The following is a 10,774-nucleotide window of genomic DNA, read 5'->3' on the forward strand; positions in this document are numbered from 1 at the left end:
AACATTATATCTTTTTACTATTGATGCTGCATAGCCAGCATCAATAGTAAAAAGCTGGTCAGGGATAGGGTGACACACTGGCACTGACTGGAGGGGAGAAGGGAGGGGGCACTGACTTGAGGAGAGTAGGGAGGGGCCAATTTGCGGCCGGACTAAGCCTGTTGCTTATTGGTCATGGCCAGCCTGCCGTGACCAATCAGCGACGCGAGATTTCCGCGACAGACAGACAGACGGAAGTACCCCTTAGACAATTATATAGATAGATATATATGAGCTGGGAGTGTCCAATTCTGAACAGCTGAGACCATCAAAGCTGGAAGGCTCCAGCAGCACTCTAGGTTAAACAGATTAACCCCCGCACTGCTAACAGAAACCTGCAAAGTTTAATATGATGGTGAAGTATTTCTAAGCCGTGCAAGACTTCGTGAAATCAGACTCTGCGGTCTTCTGGCTCCTCTGTCGTAAAACCCATGACAGTTCCCTTCTAAGTTCAAAATGGAAAAACAGCAGTAGACATTTGTAAGCTTGTAGGAATATTTTTTGAAGCAAATAGTTTCCCACTCATATTTACAGGTTTTATGTATGAAGATAATAAAGTAATTATGAATTGATGCAAGTATAATGCTGTACATGTAAAATTTATATTATAATGAATAGTAGGATAAATATTATTTTGGCAGAACCTTTAAAATACCTATTTGTTTACAGAACAACTTAATGAGCACTCTGCCGCAAACTGCCTAGACTATAATTAGGTACAAATGAGTTAGTCATGCACACAGTATTTACTAAAGTCACAAGTCGCTAGTAAAACACTCTTATTCATGTGTAATCAATATGCTTCACATAATTTATGTGTGCAACATAATATTTAATGCATTCAAATAAATTGAAGGCTATATTCAGAAATAACATAATGGGATGAAGAACGCATTTCCACAAAAGTGTTACATTAAAATCCATAACAATTATTTTAATCGAACTAGAGATGAGTTATCTGTGCGGAATAAAAGACTTTAATAACAGTACAGTTTAAATTGTACCAAGAAAAATAGAACAAAGCAGATTTTTTTCCAGGAATATAGTTCAAAAGGTGACAAATGTTTTAATTTTTTTTTTAATAGAAAATACAAAAAGCTTGTATTTCTATTATAACTGAAAGCACAAAAAAGACTGTGGGTAGATGTAATAGCTGTTGGCTAAACCTTTACTATAATTGTGGTGAGGCATATTGTGAATAGCTATAATAGTGTTTTGTAAGATATTTAACCCCTTAGTGACAGAGCCAATTTGGTACTTAATGACCAGGCCAATTTTTACAATTCTGACCACTGTCACTTTATGAGGTTATAATTCTGGAACGCTTCAACGGATCCCACTGATTCTGAGAATGTTTTTTCATGACATATTGTACTTCCTGTTAGTGGTAACATTTCTTCAATATTACTTGCATTTATTTATGAAAAAAATGGAAATATGGCGAAAATTTTGCAATTTTCAAAATTTTACTTTTTATGCCTTTAAATCAGAGAAATATTTCACACAAAATAGTTAATAAATACCATTTCCCACATGTCTACTTTACATCAGCATTGTTTTGGAAACAAATTTTTTTTGTTAGGAAGTTATAAGGGTTAAAAGTTGAGCAGCGATTTCTCATTTTTGCAGCAAAATTTACAAAACCATTTTTTTAGGGACCGCCTCACATTTAAAGTCACATTAAGGGGTGTACATGACAGAAAATACCCAAAAGTGACACCATTCTAGAAACTACACCCCCTCAAAGTGCTCAAAACCACATTCAAGAAGTGTATTAACCCCTTACGTGCTTCACAAGAACAGAAGCAACGTGGAAGGAAAAAATTTACTTCAGAACCAATATTTTATTATTTTCACAAGTGTAAAAAGAGAAAATGAACCACAAAATTTGTGGTGCAATTTCTCCTGAATACGCCGATACCCCATATATGGGGGTAAACCACTGTTTGGGCGCACGGCAGAGCTTGGAAGAGAAGGAGTGCCGTTTGACTTTTTCAATTGAGAATTTGCTGGAATTGAGATTGGACGCCATGTTGCGTTTGGAGAGCCTCTGATGTGCCTAAACTGTGGAAAACCCCCACAAGTGACACCATTTTGGAAACTAGACCCCTTAAAATACTTATCTAGATGTGTAGTGAGCAATTTGAACTCCCTAATGCTTCAGAAAAGTTTATAACGTAGAGCCGTGAAAGTAAAAAATCATTTTTTTCCCACAAAAATTATATATTTTAGCCCCCAATTTTTTTCCCAAGGGTCACAGGAGAAATTGGACCCCAAAAGTTGTTGCCGAATTTGTTCTGAGTACGATGATGCCCCATATGTGGGAGAAAACTACTGTTTGGGCACACGTCGGGGCTCGGAAGGGAAGTAGTGATGTTTTGGAATGCAAACTTTGATGGAATGGTCTGGGTCATGTTGCATTTGCAGAACCCCTGGTGTACCTAAACAGTAAAAACACCCCACAAGTGACCACATTTTGGAAACTAGATCCCCCTCCAGGGAGCTTATCTAGATGTGTAGTGAGCAATTTGAACTCCCCAGTGCTTCACAAGTTTATAACGTAGAGGCGTGAAAATAAAAAATCATTTTTTCCCACAAAAAATGATTATTTAGCCCCCAATTTTATATTTTCCCAAGGGTAGCAGGAGAACTGGACCCAAAAAGTCATTTTCCAATGTGTCCTGAGTACGCTGATGCCCCATATGTGGGGGTAAATCACTGTTTGGGCGTACGGCAGAGCTTAGAATGGAGGGAGCATATTTGACTTTTTGAACGCAAAATTTGCTGGAATCAATGGTGTAGACATGTTGCGTTTGGAGACCCTCTGATGTACCTAAACAGTGGAAACACCCCAATTCTAACTCCAACCCTAACCCCAACACACCCCTAACCTTAATCCCAACCCTATCCATAATCCTAATCACAACCCAAACCCCAACACACCCCCTAACCCTAATCCAAAACCTAAACAAAACTCCAATCACAACCCTAACCCCAACACACCCCTAACCCTAATCCCAGCCCTAACCATAACACTAATCAAAACCCTAACCTCAACACACCCCCTAATCCCAATCCTAGCCATAACCCTAACCACAAACCTAGCCCTAATCCCAATACACCCCTAACCCTAATGCAAACCCTAACCATAACCCTAATGCCAACCCTATACATAACTCTAATCCCAAACCTAACTCTAGTCCCAACCCTAACCCTAATCTCAACCCTAGCCCCAACCCTAACCTTAACTTTAGCCCAACTCACTGTAGCCCAACTGTAACCCTAATTGGAAAATGGAAATAAATACATTTTCTTTATTTTATTATTTTTTCCAAACTAAGGGGGTGATAAATGGGGGGTTTATTTACTATTTTTTTTATTTTGATCACTGTGATAGAATCTATCACGGTGACCAAAGTGAATCAATAGGAAAAATCTTTCTTCTGTTGCCGGCCGGCAGATCTTGGCGGGCGCACTGTACATGCGGCATTTTCTCCTGGAAAAAGAAGCCGGAGGCACGGGGACTTCAGGGGACCATAGAGGGACAACGGAGGTACCATACGGGGGGATCAGGGACTCTATTTCTCTCTCCTCTAATGTGCAATCACATCAGAGGAGAGAGAAATTAAATGGCACATCAGACTTTTTTTTTTTGCGGCCGCCGTTACATGTTTAGTAACAGCGATTGCAAAACGGGTAGGTAAAAACCGACCCCAATCATGTTCTTTGGGGCCTCGGCTACACCCGGCAGCCGAGACCCCGAGATCTGCTGGATGCCAGCCAGCAGATCCGGCACACTGCCCATGCGCCTGCCATTTTCTTCCTAGAAGAAGATGGCGGCGCTCATGCATGAGGGCGGAGGAGCACTGGGAGGTACCGGGGGGAATGGGACCCATTTTCTCTGTCCTCTAACTTGTGATCACATTGGAGGACAAAGAAATTAAATGACAAATCGCTTTTTTTTTGCAGTCACCAGTAAATGGTTAATTATCGGTGATCGCAACCCGGGGTAGGTAAAAAACGACCCCAATTATGTTCTTTGGGGTCTCGGCTACACCCAGCCGAGACCCTGAGATCTGCTGGGTGCCAGCCAGCAGATCCGGCACACTGCCCATACGCTCTCCATTTTCTTCCCGGAAGAAGATGGCAGCGCCCATGGGGGATGCATGAGGGCGGAGGAGCACAGGGAGGCACCGGGGGGGAACAGGTACCCGATTTCTCTGTCCTCTAATGTGTGATCACATCAGAGGACAAAGAAACTAAATGGCAAATCGCATTTTTTTTTTTTGCGGTCACTGGTAAATGGTTAATTATTGGCGATCGCAACCCGGGGTCATTAAAAACCCACCCGAATCATGTTCTCTGGGGTCTCGGCTACTCCCAGCAGCCGAGACCCCAGAGAAAATCTGACTCTGGGGGCGCTATACACTTTTTCCAAAGCTCCGTCAATTAATGGCGCTTTGATTTAAGTACCCTCAACTACCGCCGTTAAAAGGCGTATCAGTTGCTAAGGGGTTTATATGGTCATAATGAAATGCATTTCTCAAAAAGGTTTTTGATAGTTTTCTCTGAAAAATTGGATAGACCTTTAACAAGTGCACTAACTTAAAGGGAACCTGTCACCCCGAAAATCGCGGGTGAGGTAAGCCCACCGGCATCAGGGGCTTATCTACAGCATTCTGTAATGCTGTAGATAAGCCCCCGATGTTACCTGAAAGTGGAGAAAAAGACGTTATATTATACTCACCCAGGGGCGGTCCCGCTGCTGGTCCGGTCAAACGGGTGTCTCTGGTCCGCTGCGGCGCCTCCCATCTTCATTACAAGACGTCCACTTCTGATCTTCAGCCACGGCTCCGGTGCAGGCGTACTTTGCTCTGCCCTGTTGAGGGCAGAGGATAGTACTGCAGTGCGCAGGCGCCGGAAAGGTCAGAGAGGCCCGGCGCCTGCGCACTACAGTACTTTTCTCTGCCCTCAACAGGGCAGACAAAGTACGCCATACAGAGAATGCTGGGTCATCCTATTCTCAACCTGTTCCTAGTTCATCACTCTGTCAGGAGTCACAGGAAACATTTGATCCCAAACTTGGCCACTCTGAGGATCTGTTTGGCTCATTTCCTTCCGTTGCCTATAGCCTCTCACTGCGCGACATTGAAGAGGAACATGAGGAGGTATCGTCTGTTAATAATGGCCAAATATCTAAAACCTCATGGCCAGAAGAAAGCCACTTTCATCCATGTGATATACCGGGTGAAGAGGTGGAGGCTGATGGTTATGACACACAGTTGCCATCTGGCCAGTTGAAAATATCAAAACGGAAGGAGGATGACATGGATGATGAGGTGGTCGATGATGAGACCACCAATCCAACCTGGACCGTTAGCACACATAGCCAGCACAGCAGCACAGAGAAAGAAGGTAAATACGTAGCACCAACAAAGGCACCAAGGGCTACTGGTTTGAGCAGAGTGCAAAGTGTGTCAACTAGTGTTGAGCGATACCGTCCGATACTTGAAAGTATCGGTATCGGATAGTATCGGCCGATACCCGAAAAATATCGGATATCGCCGATACCGATATCCGATACCAATACAAGTCAATGGGACATCAAGTATCGGAAGGTATTCTCATGGTTCCCAGGGTCTGAAGGAGAGGAAACTCTCCTTCAGGCCCTGGGATCCATAGGGATGTGTAAAATAAAGAATTAAAATAAAAAATATTGATATGCTCACCTCTCCGGCGGCCCCTGGACTTCACACTGCTAACCGGGAGGCTTCTTTGTTTAAAAAGCGCGCCTTTCGGACCTGTGAATGACGTCCCGGCTTCTGATTGGTCGCGTGCCGCCCATGTGACCGGCACGCGACCAATCAGAGGCCACGACGTCATTCGCAGGTCCTCAATTCCTATAATTAGCAGTTTTGTGAATGAGAATGACGTCGCGGCTTCTGATTAAACAAAGAAGCCTCCCGGATAGCAGCGTGAAGTCCAGGGGCCGCCGGAGAGGTGAGCATATCAATATTTTTTATTTTAATTCTTTATTTTCCACATCCCTATTGATTCGATACCGATACCCGATATCACAAAAATATCGGATCTCGGTATCGGAATTCCGATACCGCAAATATCGGCCGATACCCGATACTTGCGGTATCGGAATGCTCAACACTAGTGTCAACTGTTGCCAAGAGCAATCCCTCTGTGCCCCAAGTCAAGGCAAGGGTGCATTCAGCCGCTGTCTGGAATTTTTTTTCAAATAGTCCTTCTGAACCAAATGTTGTCATCTGTAGCATATGCCATATGAAGCTGAGCAGAGGCCAGGGCAAAGGCAACCAAAGCACCACCACTATGCAGAAACACATAGCAGCCAAGCACCCTAGTCGGTGGGCAGAACAATAGGGTACCAAATCCGTGTCTGAGGGTCAAACCACTGCCATGTCACCTGTGATCCATCCTTCCCAATATACTGGGCAGAAAGCAGGTGATCATCATACCTCTTGTTCACAAGCTGCGGTTGCACAGACGCAGGACACAACAAGCTCATCCACTTGTTTGTCCCAGCCAAGCATCCAGTTGTCCATGTCCCAGATGTATGAAAGGAGGCGTAAATACCAAGCCACATACCCACAAACACAAATACTGAATGCGCACATTGCCAAGTAGCTAGCCATGGAAATGTTACCGTTTAGGCTTGTGGGGACACAGTCTTTCCATGATCTGTTGGCTGTGGCTGCCGCACGATACTCCGTTCCCAGCTGACAGTTTTTCCTGGTGTGCAATCCCCACATTACACCAGCACATCTTAAGCAATCAAAAGCGTGCTCTCACCAACGCAGTAACTGGCAAGGTCCATCTTACAACAGACACATGGACAAGTACTTGTGGCCAGGGATGATACATCTCTGTCACGGCTCACTGGCCCAACCTGCTGGAGGGTGTGGGACAAAGTCTCAAACTGAACCATCACATATCCTACCCACTCCACGAATAGCGGGCCCAACCTCAATAAGGGTTTCCGCCTCATCATATACATCCGGTCTCCCCTCCTCCTCCTCCTCCGCCTCATCATCCTATGCTGAATTACCCTCCACATCACTCCCAATTGGGAGTTGTGCAGCAGCGCATCGGCAAAGTGGCAACACGTTTTGCTGAAGCTAATCTGCTTAGGTGAAACACCACACACTGCAGCAGAGCTTTGGCAAGGAATAAAACAACAGACCAATCAGTAGCTCTCCCCACTGCAACTCCAATCTGGTCTGGTTGTCTGCGACAATGGGCATTACTTGGTGGCGGTTTTAAAGCTCAGGAAGCTGGTACACGTGCCATGCATGGCTCACATGCTGAACCTAGTGGTGCAGAAATTTATAAAAACATACCCTGACTTGCCGTACCTACTTGAGAATGTGCCCCATTTTTGCGCCCATTTCTACTATTCCTCAACCGCTGTTTCTGGTCTTGCAGCGCTTCAAAAGCAATTTAATTTACCAAACCACTGACTCATTTGCGACACCGTGGAACTCAACATATCATATGTTGGCAAGGATAAGTGAGCAGCAGAGGGCACTTGCTGAATACCAGCTTAAAGATACCCGTCACACTGAGACTCAGCCAAGACACATAACAACTGCTTGATAACTTTGAGTACTGTGCCAAGCTTGTGAGTGGTAATCAGGCTATTATCGGCGTAATCATCCCTATTCTATGTCTGCTGAAAAAATCGCTGCAGAATCTAAAAATGGAATCTTTGCGTGCCCAGCAGCTGGGTATGGAGCAAGATTTCACAATGGGTGATCCTATTCAGCCCAGCAATATCATCTGGAAGATTGGGGATGATGATGATTTAAACGAGGAAGGAGAGGACTTATTTTTCATTGGTGCCGAGGGGACACATCATGCTACAAAGGGGAATCCCAACCCCAGCTTGATGTCTGTCCAGCATGTGTGGGCTGGAGAGGAGGAGGTGGAGCAGGAGAGTCAGTGTGAGGAGAGGATGTGTATTGTTCCTCCTTCTGGGGTCACAGAAAATTTGCCTCTTTGCAGCTTGCCACAGATAGCACACTTCATATCTGACTGTCTGTGCCAAGACCCTCACGTAATCCACATTTTCAATAGCAACCTCTACTGGTTGGCCAACTTTCTAGACCCATGGTACAAGGACAAATTTCCTTTGCTACTGTTGCAGTCATCAAGGGGTTTCACAACTGAATCATTCAAGAGGGCCGCTGTCGATCATTTGATGGCAACAGCACCCTCAGACACCACTGCTGCGGAGGTACCAGCTCTGTGTAACAGCATGCATTAATGGGGAGAGACGGTTCCCTGAAAAATGCCCACAGGAAAATTGCCCACAGGAAAAATGCCCACACATAAAATTGCCCACACGGAAAATTGCCCACACAGAAAATTGCCCACATGGAAATTTGCCCACATGGAAAATTGCCCAAATGGAAAATTGCAAATTGCAGCATCACAAAGTTTCAGATCTATGATATTTGAGGTGAAAGGTGAGGATGTTCACATGATGTGAGATCAACTTGTGATTTACAGCTGACCTAGTGCAAAACTGCAAACATGCTGAAGATCTGTGGTTTCTAGCAGTCTGTCATTCTCAGCAATAGATAGATCCAGTCTGCTCTCCTCTTTCACAGATTCTGCCTTACTCCTCCCACCAGCCCAGAACAGCAGCACATGCAGAAACAGCAGCAGTGGGATCCAGAGGAGTCATCACTGCTATCAGTACCCACAAAAGAATCACTGTATTATCTGTGGAGTTACATGGGACTGCAGGTCAGATCTAATACATTATCATCTCAGTGGGTGTCCACCAAAAGCAGGGTGCTGCTGACAGAGATTGATGGTCCTGGAAGCCCAGAAGGCACCTTAGAAAGGTGAGAATCTGTCAGAATCTGTTAGAGGAGCGGAAGTGCCATAGCAGCGCCGCTCTCCCATTGACTTCAGTGGCAGTGAATCTGGGACATGCACTTCCTTCGTTGTCCACTTATGACTACCAAGAGTAAGAGTGAACAGACCCTACCTAGTTATGTATCATACACATATACTGCAGATGCAGGCAGGCATAGGATGGAAGGAAATGCAGAGTGGATTTGAATAAGGGTCTCTAGGCCCAGACACCCCACAATGAGAGTGGAATAAGGGTCTCTAGGCCCAGACACACCACACTGAGAGTGGAATAAGGGTCTCTAGGTATCATACACACCACAGTGAGAGTGAAATAAGGGTCTCTAGGCCCAGACACACCACATTGAGAGTGGAATAAGGGTCTCTAGGCCCAGACACACCACACTGAGAGTAGAATAAGGGTCTCTAGGCCCAGGCACACCAGACTGAGAGTGGAATAAGGGTCTCTAGGCCCAGACACACCACACTAAGAGTGGAATAGGGGTCTCTAGGCCCAGACACACCACACTGAGAGTGAAATAAGGGTCTCTAGGCCCAGACACAGCACACAGAGTGGAATAAGGGTATCTAGGCCCAGACACACCACAATGAGCATGGAATAATGGTCTCTAGGCCCAGACACACCACAATGAGAGTAGAATTATTGTTAGCACAGTGGAATGACAACTCCTAAGAACAGAATCCGTACTCTGGGACTAGGGATGAGTGAACCGAACCTGTAGAACCTGGAGAAGTAAACTGGGCCCAGAGACATTTGTTGAAATCCATTCTGCATTTTCTTTGCTGCCTGTGTTGTGCTGTATTGTATTTCAATGGAGCCCATGGAAGTCAAGGACAATCACCCGGCAGCTAATTATTTGCAGTAGTACAATGATTGTTTAATAAACTAAAGTTATTGTTGTTATTAGAACTCCTTAATAAACTGTTCTTAATAAACTTTGTCGGTAGTTTTTTATGTGGGCAATTTTCGACGATATTCGACTGTGCTGCAGAGCATCTCACCTATAATTCTATACTATTCTCTGCTCTGCAGAGCATCTCACGTATACCTGAATACTATCCCCCTGTCCTGCAGAGCATTTAACCTATAGATTTTTGCTATTCTCTGTCCTGCAGAGCATCTCACCTATAATTCTATATTATTCTTCTGCCCTGCAGAGCATCTCACGTATACCTGCATACTATCCCTGGGTCCTGCAGAGCATTTAACCTATATCTCTTTGCTATTCTCTGTCCTGCAGAGCTTCTCACCTATAATTCTATATTATTCTTCTGCCCTGCAGACTATCTCATCTATAATTCTATATTATTCTTCTGCCCTGCAGACCATCTCACGTATACCTGCATACTATCCCCCTGTCCTGCAGAGCATTTAACCTATAGGTCTTTGCTATTCTCTGTCCTGCGGAGCATCTCACCTATAATTATATATTATTCTTCTGCCCTGCAGAGCATCTCATATATACATGCATATACTATCCCCCTCTCCTACAGAGCATTTAACCTATAATTCAGCCTGTGGGCAATTTTCTGTGGGCATTCTTCACCTTGCACCTGAAATATCATGGATCTGAAACTTTGTGATGCTGCAATTGGCACTTTTCTGTGTAGGCAATTTTCCGTGTGGGCAATTTTCCATGTGGGCAATTTTCCATGTGGCCAATTTTCCATGTGGCCAATTTTCTGTGTGGCCAATTTTCCGTGTGGGCAATTTTCCATGTGGGCAATTTTCCTGTGGGCATTTTTCTGGTCACCGTTTTCAGTGCCGCTGGGGCAATCATCATAGATACATGCACATGGTTGACTACAGAGAATGCAGACA

This window comes from Ranitomeya imitator, chromosome 7 (assembly GCF_032444005.1).
Source record: "Ranitomeya imitator isolate aRanImi1 chromosome 7, aRanImi1.pri, whole genome shotgun sequence".
NCBI lineage: Eukaryota > Metazoa > Chordata > Amphibia > Anura > Dendrobatidae > Ranitomeya > Ranitomeya imitator.